This window comes from Lepisosteus oculatus, chromosome 21 (genome assembly GCF_040954835.1).
Source record: "Lepisosteus oculatus isolate fLepOcu1 chromosome 21, fLepOcu1.hap2, whole genome shotgun sequence".
Classification (NCBI taxonomy): domain Eukaryota; kingdom Metazoa; phylum Chordata; class Actinopteri; order Semionotiformes; family Lepisosteidae; genus Lepisosteus; species Lepisosteus oculatus.
In genome coordinates this window covers 5,417,173-5,433,569 of record NC_090716.1, presented here as the reverse complement: position 1 = coordinate 5,433,569, position 16,397 = coordinate 5,417,173, and the positions used below count along the sequence as shown (strand labels likewise).

At 36.4% G+C, this 16,397-nt stretch overlaps 1 long non-coding RNA gene across 1 annotated transcript; it reads left to right on the top strand.

The window, feature by feature from the left end:
• Positions 1-1,177: 1,177 nt before the first annotated feature.
• Positions 1,178-5,769, top strand: LOC107075818 (uncharacterized). The gene is made up of 3 exons (XR_001477340.2): positions 1,178-1,297; positions 3,706-3,787; positions 4,370-5,769. It is a non-coding gene; the product is annotated as an uncharacterized lncRNA (long non-coding RNA).
• Positions 5,770-16,397: the final 10,628 nt, after the last annotated feature.

Sequence of the window (16,397 nt, the reverse complement as noted above, 5' to 3'; positions counted from 1 at the left end):
AATGCAAACCATTACTATTATTAATAAAATCTTTATATAGAAAATAAAACAAAACTAGGCTCAATGGAAGCCATCCAAGTTCCACTGCACTAGAATAGCAGCTCGTAAACTGGTAGAAAACAAAATGTTCAAAGAATCACCAGGAATACATTTAAAATGATTAGATATACACTTTCTAGTGGCAGTTCAGCCATGATGCAAATGCCATGAATATACCTGTGCAGTCTGGGCTACCTTCCCAGTCTCTGGGCTGATTTTATTTCATAATGCAAATGATTTCTCAGGAAAAGACCTGATTTGCACATTAACACATTCCTATTTTGTCACATGCGTGTACCATGTGTGTCCTACTGTATCATTTACATCCCCACAAAACAGGACCATTGTGTCTTACTTACTTACTTAATTTGATGCTTATGTGTAACGTAAACCTAATGAACAATGATGACGATGACCATGATTTTGATGGTTATTATTGCTGTACAGTACTGGTTTTCAGATTCTGAATCTTCTCAATGTGCCTGACAAAAGGAACTAAGCAAAACACAATAATTACTGAAGACATTGGTAGACATAAAGCCATCAAGTCGGCTTTGAACCAACTGAAACATAATCAGTGTAATTTCCAAATGAATTTCAGACTCGTATCTCGGCATCAGTATGGCTTTCATTAAATATATGTTATGAATGGCTGAACTTGATAAGCATTCAGGATGAATCAACTAAAATACCTGATGTGTATAAGTCTTTCCATACTGTCGTTGGAAAGAAAAGAAATTCCAAACCTCCCTGTCAAGAAGGATCACTCTAAACAGTCGCTCTGTTTGCTGAAACAACAGAGAAAACTGCAAAAGACATTCTCTGCAGTTTTGCCGCACTTTTTCTGATCTAACCTTAAAACATTTGGACTTCAGAGCTTTTTAAGTGGTGCATATCCTTTGTTGAGCACTGGGAGTTGCCTTCTTGACCTGTGGATGCACATAAGTGAGTTGAGAAACCCTGCCTGCTAAGTCAAAAACAGTATCATTTGTTGGACAAGAACAGCCTTCCTTCCTCAAAACACTGCCGAGTTCACAGACAAAGGAATTGCTAAATATAACCCCTTCCCAGAGTGCAAAGCCCATCCTTAAAGACACTTCCACAAAAGGAAGATATGACTTTCTGTTTTTATAATACACTCCGTCAGGATAAACAACAGTAGGGCCGGCGCGCTTGTCACCAAGGCAAGCTTTATAGAGGATGCTGAGACTCCTTGAAGCGGGGGTCTATTTGAATTTTACAGCCTTGTGAAAAAAAGGTCAGTGTTAATTCTATTCCATGTCATACTGTTAATTTCTGTGGCATGGAGGCTGATTGGGTGCTAAATTAAGCTAAATAGTCTTAATAGTAACACTTTTTGTCTTTTGAAACTACAAAGTCTTTCTATTGTTTAATGTGTCAGACATTGTACAGGAACAGAAATGAAAACTTCTGATTTTAATTTAACAATAATGTAAAACACACAACCAAAATAATACCACCATGTCCCCAGTATTGTCCACAGTAAATGAAGCATTTGCTTTATACAGCTGTTCAGATGATACCTTGAGCATTTAAAGAAAACATTGTGAGCCATGACTACAGTATATGTTAATATGGAATTAAATGTTAATAAAATCAATATTTAAAAGAGCACAATCTGTTGACATATCCCCATATTTCCCCATTGGACTGACTTTTTTTGTCGTTCTTCAAGTCATAGGCTTAGTTTTGTTATTTGAGCCTCTGTAGCTCATTTAAGTCATTCAATTTCCTGGCACTTTGAATTTCATTTTTTAAATCTTTTTAATTATAAACAATTGCTTCTGATCATTTGTTGTATCACAAATCATTGAGCGTGTTAAAAGGTGAGGTAGCCCCCTGGCAAACTACTGAATTCTCTTGTGGCAGGAGGCCCTGCCTTTTGGCATAGTGTAATTTTCTGCTGTCTGTGGAGGTGCTGTGTGACACAGAGTTGGGGGATCCTGAGAGACCTGACAGATCCTGGTTAAATTCCACCATATTTTGTTATTTTAGCTTTCATTAAAAAGTGTTAAACATCCTTCACCACATGGCCATTTTAAAAATCTAAAGATTTTATTTGCAATGTCACTTCTTTCTGATCTACATCTATCACATCATGCTATGCTAATCTAAAAGTACTGCTTTTACTGCTGTCTGGAGAAGCAAGTTTGCAATCTTGACAGTTCGTCCAAACATTATATAAAGCTAGCAAATGTACATTTGTACTGTTAAATAAAGTGATAAAAATTACCAAATGTAAAGCCAAACCCACCCAAGTCTGTACTTGGTAGGATACTGATTTCTAGATTGCTTGTACTCTAAAATTACTAGCAGATTACTTTCTCTCCTGAGAGGTAAACCCTCAGCAATCAAGAAAGTAAAATAAATAAACTCAACTTTTCTTTGTTTGTTTACAGATACTAGGCCCTTAAATTTGAATTCCAGTTCTATGTACTTGACTGTGTTCGTACCTGTTACTGCAATGAACACGTGCACCATGTTGTGGCATGCTGCAATGAAGCCATCAAACCAAACAAAAACAACCTTTTGGAATATGCATGGTTGTGTTTAAAAAATATTTCTTTCACTCTTTTATAAACCTGTTTTACTAGCTCTAACGGAAAGGTATATGATTGCAAGACACATAGCACAAAATAAATAGAGGATTGTTTTGGTACACAAACAAAGCCCTTCCCAGAGACTGTGATGTGTATAAGGAAACCTTAGTAAAATATTATACCTTCAAAACATGAATAATGCAAATCAGCAGGGATCATATCCAAGTTTGAGAATTTATTGATGCCAAAAAACAAATTGATGAACTTACAAATATTTATGCAAATGTCTTATTGTGAAATGAGTGCAAGGGAGTTGATGTCGATTCCATAAAGACCAACATTCAGAACTGAAGGTGTAAGTAACAGCTTCTGAAACATACATGGAGAATAAAAAGAAACCATTACCATCAAATGTGAACCTTGTTAAAACCTGTAAAGACTATCAGGCTTTACTTAAGGGCTGGGAAGCCAGAATTAACTCAGTTCACTTATTTTCTGTTTCTGTTGGGAGGACAAACAATCATATGCCATCACAATTATCATATATGTCTGCCTCAAAAGGCCTCTGATTATGAAATGTTATTTGGCTTTCACCTTCTTATCGGTGCACAAAACAGGTTATTTTCGACTGATGTTTTGGCACACCACATCACCATTTCATTCATGAATCTGAAGAAGTAATTAAGAATTATAAGTGTCCAAGGAGTCAGGACCTTGATCTCATCTCATGCGTTCTACTGCAATGTTTTCCCTTTTTCCCATACAGGGGCATGTAATAATCCCACTTCTATGTGTGGCCTTTTCATATAATCTAATATGAATGGCGAAGAACAATATACAGTACATATTTCTGATTTCACGCACACATTACTGAATTGCATTGAGACCAAAAAAAGACTTGCATTGTGGGTCAACCCATGAAATAGTTTAGCGGTTCAATTACTCTAATGGGACCACTGCAACAAAAATGGGGCTTGTCACTTTATTTGTTTATTCTGTGCACAAAACGTTCTTGAAAAGACTGTTTTAAAGCGCTGAAACACATGGCAGCTTTTTAAGGGCCTTTTTATGAATGGCTTACTCAAAGGCAATGTTGTGCCCCTAGGAAATGCTGTGTGGTGCCACAAGTATATCCAGAAGAATCCAATATCATCACGTGGTGGAGGTTCATCACATAAAGGCCAAAGGTTAGAATTCTTTTTCCTGTTCACACAATTTAAAATAGAACATGATTTCATCTGTTTGGAAGGATTAGCCCATCAATTCACACTGACAGGCTACACAATCAGGTCCTTTCATTACATTTTTATTGCAGAGGGTTCTCAAAGAGTTAACTGCAGTTCCTTTCCTATGACAAATTAATAGATTTATTTTTGTGATTGTAATGTAATGGTTTTCTTGCCTCCCTTCTTTCTGGCTGTATATTTTTATATTTGATTAATTTACTGCACCTACAGTATCATATTTAAACATTTCACCACACAATATGAGTGGCACTTTTAAGGATTGGAGAGGCTATTATGAATTCCATGTCTTTAATGTTCAGTTCTTTTTTAAAACTGCTTTCTTCTTTCGTAGACACAACAGCCTCAAATGGCTGGTTAAATCGACCGATTTTCTTGGTTGGGAACAATGCAGATCAATATGGATTTTGTGCTAAGGCTGTTCAACTGAGGCAGTGAAATGTTTGTACACTATTTAGTGGGGAAACTTCATGTGGTTGAGGGTCTTTTAAAATGGGTCTCTACAAACAAGAGTTTCTTTTACAGCCGCTTTCCACACATTGTTGCCCTGTGGCTGAACAGATGGAGAGAAAAACATAGCCTACCCAGGCAGAGGAAGGAGGTCTCTGTGGCAGCTCCCCACGTGAACCACTCAAACTGTAGGAGGGAATATCACTCATGATCTGCCCAGTCTTCATCAGCGCGCTCAGTATTAGAGGATATTGCTGCAATCAGCCTGTCAGCCACATCCCCTTGGTAAACTGCTGAGGAAAACTAACCTTAACAACTTATTTATAGACCAGTTTGTTGGTGAGATGACTGCAACCACTTTCCCTTGGTCTATTCACCTGTTTTCCTCAGAAACGAAAGCTTACATTAACGGCAACTGCCTTCCTGAGACAATTCTGGACTTTGTTTTGTGTTTTCTTTAACTTTCGCAACTCAGAAATACTTTCAGCTGTAGCATGCAACAGTTCTGGATGTGAGCAGTTCTTGTAACATTACCTTAGATCCTTAAAAAGGTGCCACAACCGAAATGATTCCTCTTGTAATAAAGTAGCATTGGATAATCAAAGGTGCTGACATATCTCTAAATCTCGGTGACCAATTAATTCTGACAATACCTCCTTAAAAGAAACAACATTTGCGAGAGAGGAACCTCTGCCAAAGTCTAAACCATCACTTCCAGCTTTTACAGATGCTATGATAGAGCTGTTTACATTTATTTTCCAACAGGAAGCTTTTGAATGTAAGGGGTGCAACAGCACTTACAATAAATACTGTGGGAGAGTGACTCAACCTCAACAAAAATCCAATTCTATTACTCTATTCTGAGAGTTTGTCAGACTAGGAAAATCTAGATATGGATTCCCAATATGTCTTCTTGTCTAGGGATGTAGTATATACAGAACTAGAAACATGAAAGCAAACTCTCCATTTTGTAATGCTACTGCCATGATATATGGAACATAACCTTAATATAATCAGGACTACATACTGTAGGTGACCTCCCAGTTAAACGCATACACATACAAAAAAACACTGTATTTCAAAATCCAGCAACAGGGGTGCCCTTACATGTTCATAATCCTTTACAATCACCACATGTTCTTTCCATTTTCAGATTCCTTCCCACATCAGTAAAATCTGTAATTTTGCAATCCAAGGCCTTTGGAATCAGCAAAGAGATCAAATCTGTTCATTCATTGTGCAGTTCCATTATGATCAGAGTGAGGCATTCAGAAAAATAAGATGAAGAACAATCCTTTACAATGCTGTATTCACCAGAAGTCTCATTAGGGTGTTTCCTTAAAAGATTATGACACCATTTGTCATCCTTTCCTTAAGGTTTGCTAAATCTCACTGTCTGCTGCACAGTAACCACAAAACATTGCCTGGGTGTATATATTTGCTGACGGTATTCTTTACATACAGATTAACCTAAGTTTGCTTCCACATATTATATCATAGAAAGTGTTAAAATTTAAAAAAAGGATATAGAAAAATACAGCAGAAAATGCAATGCATATTGCAAACCTTTTTTAACACATTTTAGAAATTAAATATTACTGTTTGCACAGTATGTAAAGTCTCACAAGTGTTTATGACATTTAGAATTTTTACTTGATTTAATAGTTTCAGGAAACTTCTACCTATTTAAAAAAAAGATTTGTCCAATCTTCTTCTTCTCTTACAATAATCAGCCCCACTGTTGCAAAGGTTTTTGGGATGAGGCAGACATCTCTCATATGATCTCATTTACTTTTCTTGCAACCCATTTAGATAAAACTAGCAACACTGTTGCCCCCTGTGAAGTCTGACACAATTGCACACAATAACCTCTATAACTGGCACAAGGACAGTGTTCAACAAACTCAGAAGATATTGTATTCACCAGTAAGTACAAAATTGACTACAAATATTTATTGTGCTTAATAATAATAGTGGATATCCTTGTTTCAGTTAGAGGATGCTAGTTTTCACATCCGCAACCGTATAATTGTAATAACTGTAAAAAAGGTGTAATTGTCCAGGATCTCAAAGAAACATCTGCCCAGAAGTGTCATTGTTTTTCTCTTGCTGATGCTCTGAGGCGTGGGTGTCAGTTCTAAACTTTCTGTTAGTCCCAGACCTGCCTCACAGCAAATTAGCAGCAGTACATTGTAGAACACACATTATCTTATGTAACCTCCCTCCCCTATCTCCAGATTATATGTAGATGGCTAAAGAGCTGAAGTGTGCTGATTTTGATCAGTCTTTCTGCCAGAGAAGGACCTATGACACGCAATATCAAGGACACCTAGAATTAAATTAGTTGCTTTTCTGTAAAGGATAAGTCATTGCTAATTATAATGAAGCAGGGTCCGATGTTAGAATGAAAGGAGGAACATGTTTTCATCTAAATTAAATTTGGCAAAATATCTTGAACTCAAGCTTAGAGATTTCCAGAATAATTTCCTAGTATGATACATATTGAGTTCGTATTGAGAGGTGATGAAAAAATCTGAAATGCCTCTAAATATGAACCTGGGACTTTTTGTAGCTTTATAGGACAAATCCTAAACCTTGAATGATTTAAAATACTATAAGAATGACCACAAAACTTACGTCATCTAGCTGTGTTGTACACATGGTGACTATTGTAGTGATGCTTAACTGTGAACCTGTAACATTTCAACCCCTTATATACTGTAGATTTATTAACAATGCACAGCAGTTAAAATATTGATATAGATCACTGCAATGTTATGGTGAAATCACTTTATTGCATTTCACTGTGCTGCTGTGTTTTTAAACACTTTATACATGAAAGAATGCCAGGATGCCAAAACATAAGGATATAAAACAATTCACAAAATACACATTTTCCAGAAATAAAACCTGTCCCAGGGATCACCCCCCCTTTCCCAGAACCATACTGTGCATTTACCCCAGTGTGCCATAAATCAACAAGGAACTGCTGCAAATTGCAAATCATGTCTTAATACAAGCACTGGGGAACATGCAGCTGAAATCATGGCTTTCAATGGCACACACACTGGCCAATAGTAGACCTAACATGCTGTCCCACACAGCTTGGAAAATGGAAACATCTGCCTAGATAAGTTACAGTTCCTTATCACAGTACAGCTTGCACACTTAAAGTTACATTTTCATTTATTAGTCACTGATGACTAAATGATCCACCTACGTGTCAATTAGGAATGAAAATCATAATTGTATAATTCTTAAGTATTGTGCACCTGTGGGAAATCTTATTGAAAAACTGTGCCACACCATTACTTTGATGTATGCAGTGCCTTTGTGGACTTTTATGAAGCTCTCCTGTGTCTGATGTGAGTCACAGCTCCTTGGCATTATTGTGGATTTGTCGGTCTTGGCCTGGAAATGTGAAAATAGCAGGACCACTTAGAAGGTACTTAGCAAGATATGAGGCAATGCCCATTATAACAGCACACCCTGCCTTATAACTTCCCAGTTCCCTTTTCAATATGGATTATTGCTGCTTTTTTAATACTTTGAAAAACACATGTCCTGTAAAGTTTACTTGGCATCATGCAGTATGGCTAATCCTGCGTTGGCATTCAGTGAAAAATCATGCAGTTAATAGCAGGTAGGGCATCCACTTGATCCTGAAATCCTGAAAACAAGATATTGTTTTATGAAGCTAGTCTTGAAGAATTTGCTGCATGATACCTGTATATATCCACTGGTTTCCAGGTTTTTAACTGTGAAGCATATCAAAAGGGTGCTGCTTAAAAAAAGAAAACAAAAGAATGCTGTGAAGTGACACAGGAAAAAGTGAAACCTAATGGAATTAGCTGAGAATGACATGAATTAGTTCAGACCTAAGGTAAATTGTATGATTGACTCCTCTCATCTCTAAGCTCTTTAGGCATCTCAAGCGTTTGCATTCTCAGACTGATACACACCCATCCAGCTGTGCACCCTGGGACTCATCCATACTTAAAAATCACCTTTCCTCTGCATTGCTTTTTGCACTTAACCACTGACCACTGCAGGTTTCTCCATTGATTTTATAGGACTTTTACAACACCACAGGCACATTGTAAGGTCTTACAATGTGAGGACTGCCTGAGTGCAAACCACTAACAGGACCTGTTTCTCCATCTCCCTTAGGCAATGGAGAGACAAGACTTTTTTTATTCTCTTATTCTATCTTCTTATCCCTTCTTGAAAAAATAAAAATGAAACCTTTTCACTTCTGGCACACAAGACTATACCACCTATTAGAGAATTAACTTATTGAGAATTAAATTATCAGGCTATTAGCTGTAAGTGATTCCGACAAACATAACAATAAAATATGATAAAAGATTAATAAAGGTCAATAAAAAATAGGTAAAAGGGGTTGAAGCCTTATTGCATTCTTTTTGAAATAGTATTGTTAATGTCAGATTTTTTAACAATTGACGGCATCAAGAGTTTTTTTCCAATCATGCAGGAGGCAAAAGGACTATACTGTATGTTCATGCAACCTCTGACCTTAAGACTTCAGTTTAGACTTCAAGACTTCCTTTTACTCGAATCTGTCATTGATTCTTAATGAAAGAGGCATGTAACTCAAAGGTGCCCAATCTCCCAGCTCATCACAAAACAACTTTGCCAAGGGGTTTTGCACAATTGCACATGTATACACCTGTACCGATCACCACTGCTGATTCCACACGTAAAAACTGCTGGTCCGTGTTTTCTGCTAAATTCTTGCGCATTGTCAGATGTAGATTGTATCATTCCCAAAGATGCATCCTTCCGTTTTGCAATAACCTCTCCCCCTCGAGAAAAGAAACTCTAAACACCACTTGTCTAATGTCACTCAAACTTGACAACGTTTTGTAATGTATGCTAAGAAAAAAGAAAAGAAACTAACCCTACCCGTTGAAATGGGAGGACTCAGCAGATCTTACTGAGATACAGCTTTACATCATTTAGAAATCTGCAAAGGCTACCAGCACATGGGCTAGCTTCTTCTCAAGACTGTGTTATACAATTCACCTTAGACAGAAGACACCTGTATTTTAAGGAGGGGGGGAACTGAGGAGTCTTTTGCACCCAGTTTCTTTTTTTAAAAGAGATTTCAAGTGAATTTCTCTCTTTCCTTGATTTTCTCACACGCTTGGAATTTGTAAACCATTTGTTTCGCAAGCACTACCGTGGAAATTCTTGAGAGTGGCTGCAAAATCTAATATTTCTGTTAATGAACATCTGTTAATGCCTAAGGGAGGGGGGTGCATTAGTGAATCAAAATGCAATGCTCTTCTTGATAAGACTGCACTTTGGTGTGCTTTTACAACCCTCCCCCCCCCACACACACACTAACACCACACCTCCCAACTCTCCCATCTAAACTTTTATATTGGTCTGTTTTTGCTGTTAACATAAAAAAAACTTCTGGGAGTTGATGAGACTTGCGTGGGTGTAGTTTGGTATGAGCAAAAATGACTCTCATGTGAATGTACACCTACAGTGCTTTTGAGATCAGGTAACCTTCATGCTGTAAAGGGTGCGTCTCTTTACTCATTATGATTTGTTAATATAAACAGGGATTTGATTAAGGTCAGGTTCTCAGCTAAACAAACGGGAAATGGTTTACTTCAGGTTTCTCTTCATACCTTTGTGTTCTATTTATCTTCCCTGGAATAATAACATTTGTTCGATTGTTCTCAGTTTTCTTTTCCTCCTTGTAAAAGAAAGAAAATCCATGCTGCCCTCTTGTTTTTATAAACATTTTTTCCCTCTCTTTTCTGCCGCTCTTTTGAATTATACTCCTGTGCTATTGTAAGAGTTGTGAATCTCTTACAAATGAACTCACGTCAAGTGTATTCTATGGTTTTCTCACACAAGGAACTCCATTTAAAAGAGATTTTTTTGTTGTCAATGGAAATGACAACTGCTGACAGAAAGTGTTTCTTTCTTATCTCTGTCTTTGGAAAGTAGTTTGGATTTATAACTGTATAGTTACCATTTTCATTGTCTACTACACTTGTCATATTCAGTATAAGATGTATAAATGTTTGCATGAACCTTGAAGTATCACTTTCATAGAAACTAAAATAGAATTTAAGTGTATTATACTAATGACTTTGTGTTTAAAATTCTCTATTTGAAACATAAAATTTACATCAATTTCCCTATGGGATTAATAAAGTATTATCTATCTAAAAAACACTCAAGTTATTAAGCATATATAAATATATTAATTTAGTGTGTCTGTGCTTATGAATAAGGCTTTTCTATCCTTTGCATGTGAAGAGGACGAACAATTTTCTTATCTCAGGGGTTGTGTTTTCAAAGAGATCATATGAAACTGTAGAGGTTTCAATTTTAATCATTTTGAATTCAATCTCTTTGTTTCTATCAGTTTGCTATAAGTTAAAGATTATTTTTAATGTAAAGGGCGTGGATCTTATCTTAACAACCTTTCGCAATGAAGAAACATTAACTCATTAAACCCTCTTTCCTGGTGTATTGAAAAAGTCCAGTGATTACAACAGGGGAAGTTTAACAACAACTCACAATTAATCTGAGTTCTACAACACCTTGTCCAAGTGTATTCCAAACCCCTCACAGTTGACAAATAGCACAGATCTCATTACTGGGTACTTCAGTTCCTGAAGTTACAATTCTGGAAACTTGTGGCAGCATGCACTAAAGAAGATTTCACTTCTTTCCCCTCTGCTTGTAATTTGTATTCTACATCAAGGAGTGTGCATCAGAAAAGAGCACATAGCAGACCTGACCCAGAAGAGCGAGACTGTTGGTCAATGAGCACTGACTAATCTTATCATCCAGCCAGATGTTAATGTTGAGCAGATGTTGACAAACTACTGACCCCAAGAGGACACAACTTATTGCAACTTAACACCACATGACTTCCTATGGCTTCAGAGGGCCGCTGCCCATGAACAGTCGTTGTGGTGCAGTGTGGATAATTAGAGCCAGTCTGTCAATCAAACCGATGGCCTACTGTTTACAAGAATAGACATCACATGATGAGCAACTGAATTATGATGATGATGAGGAATGTGCTGATGTTTACATGTTTACAGTTTGTGTTTTGTGTGTTTAACCAACAGGTCTTATTGCTTTCAAATACAAGAAGAGGTTTTATTTTGTGTGTTTTGTTTTACTTTCCTGTTTGAGATTGTTCATTTGCCATCCACCTAAAAAGTCAAGCATTTCATTTTTTATATATATAATAAAATATCAAATAAAAATTAGACAAAGATGGTACATGTGTATTCTATTACAGTATATTCACGTCAGGTAGGCATCCTAGTCAGAAACTTCTCAGATAATGAAAGAAAATTAAGATAATTAATTGCCCGTTAAACAGGTTATCAAAAAAGAATGAACCGATCTGATAGATTTTAGAAATTTTAATTTTCAGTCAGAGACAGACTCATGCTAAACTACAGTGTTTTTATTTTATATTAAGGAGGTCGAGCCCTTTTTCAATGTCTGTAAGAACACTGTAAGTAACATATCATGGTAAAGCAGGAATATGTCAGGTGAATTATGACACAAGCCATAGGTAACATTGTAAATTAAATTAAGGAATGTTGTAAGTGTGGTAAAAATAGAGGTAAGCTGCACAAATGTGCACATTTTACTGTGGTAAACTTTCTCTAAGGAATCTTCTATTTATTCTATCTTCTACTTTTTTCCCCAAATCTCCTAATTTGTTCTAAAAGTAACTGGAATAAAGGTTATGTCACTGATATGGTAAAAAATGCAATAAATTGATTAAATGCAATAAATGAAGTACATCTCATCTCGTATTTCATTAAAATGTTCCTAAGAATGTATAGGCAATTGTGTAAGTTAAATTAAGTATTGATAGGTAAACATGCTTTTTTTTAAAAAAAAAGACAATTATTTCATTTTTTGTCCATGTCTGTTGTTCTGTTTAGGTTTCCTGATTCCTACTGCAACTGTTATTTTACTTTTGTTAACACCATGAATAAAAGAATCAATCATGAATTGATGTCTCTTGCGGTATTAAAGCCTGCAGTAGCTCTACTGAAACATGGCATTTACACAAACTGCACTTTCCTGCAAAAGAAACATGTGGATAGATGGCTTTAAGTGGCTGAGAAAAAAATGTGTAGGTGTCTGGAATCCAGGGTGGAGACCACAAAAGAAAACATGCACTACTTTGGGCCAGAAGAGTTTGCCTTAAACTATAATAGGGTAAAGATGAAAAACACATTGTCATTCTCATAAATCCTTTACAGGGGTATTAAAAGTAACCTTCAAAGGGTAGCTAAGCATCGAAAGTGGTCACATCAGTGGTCTGGTGGCTCATTTTCTTATTCTGCTTTTAATGCATCTAACCAGTTAAATTTCTAAAAAAAAAGTTGTTGTTTTTTTAAATACAGAAGAATGGAAAGAAATGGCAAGCAAAAAAATTGGGATCTTCTATTCAGCATATCCACAGTCCCAAGTCACAAATGCGTGGCAAGTCCGCAGTGTCTGTACCTACAGACACAGCAGGTAACAGTATATACAAAAGCACAATAAATATAGCTTTGAATCTATAAATTTGGAGCACTTGATTTCTAGATAACTCTAGGTTCAAAATGAAGTATGTTTTATGTCTGTAATTATAGCAGAATTAAAGAAGCTGTAGAAAATATTTAATATGCAAGTTTATATAAAATTGAGATGTTTCCAGATGCAACTTTTGACATTAGACATATTTAACTGGCCTAATTTATTTCTTACTAGGGATTTTGAACATGAAGAAGTTGAGTTTCAGCTCATGTAACTAATGTTTAAATGATATTCAGACCGGAAATTCAAGGAGCACAATTCCTTACAGCTAGAAGTCATTGTACAGTATGTCAAATTAGTGAAATGACTTTCATGTCTAATTTGGGGGCTTATGGGCGTTACTGAGTTACACCTACTCCGACTCTGTCCTTTTCCTCATTATATAGTTAATAGCATTTAAAATACTGTATGTAAAAGCCAGACAAAACTGAAAAAAGCTAAAAGATCAAGCAGAAGTTAATTCTACACTGAAAAGTAGTAAGAAAGAAGAAAAAGCTTTGTCTGTTGAGCCTTTTTTAGATGCATGTTACACACCTGGAAAAAAACAGTCCCTTGTCAAATTTTAAAAAATGCAACATTTCCTCATCCTCCCTACAAACAAATTACCTGTAAATCATAATGTGATGTATGACTTTTACGTGCCAGGAGGCTGTACATTAGCAAATAAAATAATTTAAATTTTACATTTTGTTTCCCTAACATCACAGTAGCCTAATACAAAATACTGCAGCTTAAACATTTAAAAAACCAAGAGTGGTAATTATCCCACTTTTAAATATGTACAGAAAATATGGCCTGCTGTGTACTAGAATCCTTGAATGTGTTATAACACAACAATAACATGCATTTTTCTTTTTCTTTTTTTTAAATAAAAAACCTTGAGACAATGTGTCAAGAAATCGGATACACAAACAAGTATTGTTATTCATAATAATAGGTGTATTAACCAATATAGAGATTCCATTTTTCTCTTTAACACTCTCTGCCTTTTTTAAAAATACTTTGGCCCTGCTAGCCCACAAGAGTTCTGGCACAGCTGCGCTTTTCTAGACTGGCCACATTCACAAGAGATTTGGCTCAGACTCTCCACAAGGAGCCTGAGGAATTTCTGTCACTTCCTTCAGGGGGTTCTGGGCTTACTGTGTGAGAATAAGTCTTCCACTTAGTACTACGAACAGATGACTTGACCATTTAATTAAGTGTCCCAAGTAGGGCCACTTTGACAAAGGTCCTAACCTTTTGTAATTGTGGAATGTATTAAACTACTTTAATTTCTACATCAATGGAGGTTTTTTTTTCTTATTTTTGAGGTTATTTTCTACTTGCTCTAGAGATCTTTGTTGCCTGCAGTGATAATGTATTGATTCTTATCAAGCTCATTTTTTTTCCAAAATCTTGAAAACAAACTCCTTATCTTCATTCCTCACATACTTATGTAATTGTAACCTATCAAAAAACCAAATGCAATTTCACTCCTCACTCTCTCACCTTTATCTGGTGAGACCCCGCTTAAACACAATCCTTTTATTCAGATTCTCCTGCAGTAAACACACAAATACTCCACCTGCTGCAGCACGGTTATTTCTTCCCAGGGGGCCCATCAATGTCATTTGGAGGTGAAAGGTCTACAACATTCATAATTACTATCGTGATCTATGACCTGATGTGTGGAAGATATGATCATGCACCTGACTACGTCTCAAAATAGTCAGGTACAACATCACATTTGGGTTTCAAGCACCTTTCTTCTGGATGTTTTCTGCACAGAACAGCTGAAGGAAGTGTCACCTTGGGGCACAGGCAAACAGAAGTCTCTGGGCACTGTTCTGCAAGTCCCCTTTACAAGTCAGTGTGTGTGTTATTTGTTTCTGCACATTGTTAAGGCTTGAATGCATTACGTAAGAGCTCCACACTGATGGCATGTGAGCTGTGAATTACTGCGGCAGATGGCAAAGGCTCATTCAGCTAAGCACAGTGCCAACATTCCAGGTCAGATGCCCCCAGCTCTTAAACAAAGGCACCAGGAAGTTGAATGAATGTTCTTCCAGAGCAGCTCTGTGCTGCATGCTGAGGGCTCCTTCACAATCGGAGCTATCAATCACTGCTACTTGTTGATATCTGACCATGATGCAGTTGCCTGCTTTAGCTGAAGTGAGTCTTCCACTCATCCCTTTTGTTTAGGGGAGCCTGTTTCGAGGTTTGTGAGTGCAATGGTGTTTATGAGTGTGAAAACACAGTAGCAATACCTCTTTTATCTTTTGATGAAAATATAATCCATTCTCGATAGAAAACATCACAGGTCTTTGTCCAGTTATACAAAGTACCTAACGCATTAGGTAATTATAGCATTTGAATCTCCCACATCACTTCCTCCAACCTAACAGTAGGTGAGTTGATTACTGCCTTTGTTATGTTAGATACGCTCTGCAGTAATTGAATTTTATCACCATTAAATTATGCATTTTACTATTTTAACTCATATTTTCAAGCATGTGCTACCCTCCCAATTTTAAAGTCATCCAAGTCTTATCTTTTCTGGTTTGCTTTTTCATCCAAAAACATAGATGTAGTTTATTTTTCCAGTGTGGATTTTATCACCCAGGATAGAAGCCTGCCTGTGCAAGTGTGGTATTTACTGCAACCTGTGTAAACTAAGACATATCAGAACAGCTTTCAAAATATTAGAACTATTTGAATGTGGGAGTAACGTATGTTTGAGAAACATTACTTTCTTTGAGGGAAGACTGTGTAGAGCTTTCTTGAATTCCATTTTCTTGCAAGCCTTTAAGAAGTGAAATTTAAAAGAGGAAAAAAATATTGTTGACAACTTTCAGAACACCGTTTCATAGCTAATTAACGTAGAGCATCATTGGCCCAAAGACAGAACTACAATGCTCACTTCCTTTATGTTTCTGACTTTGTACAGTTTAAAAAGAGGTAGGGGTTCTCCATACTTAAACCTCAAATCCAACTCCAGTATGATGATCATATAGTGACTTATCTGGCGACTTTTCAGCAAAAGGCTAATGGGTATGATTTACATAGCCAATGTTAAACAACTGAACTGTACTATATACTGCTACAACAAAGATACTTGATGTTTAAAACTTCATGCAGGAAGGTACAGCAACTTGTTTATTCTAGTGAAGTTGAACTGGAAATTAAAGAAAATTAAATGGCCAAGTGATGGCTATGCACCGGAACAGTTAAAAAATTGAAGATGAATATTTTGCGGTAACACTTGGAACAAAAGGAACATGTATAAGACAAATTATGGGCTAGGTCCTCTTAAGTGAATACATACTTGTTTCTCTTGTCTGTGTTACAACTTAATTTTTCAATATAAATTTATAATAAGAAAGTGTGGGATGTCTCTGTTCTGCAATGTGTACCTGTAGTGCACCTTGGAGGGTGAGGTTGTCTACACTCCCAGTACCTTATCAGTTGGATTTCATAAACAAAACACATGAATTGTCTTATTAAAGTTTTTTGTTAG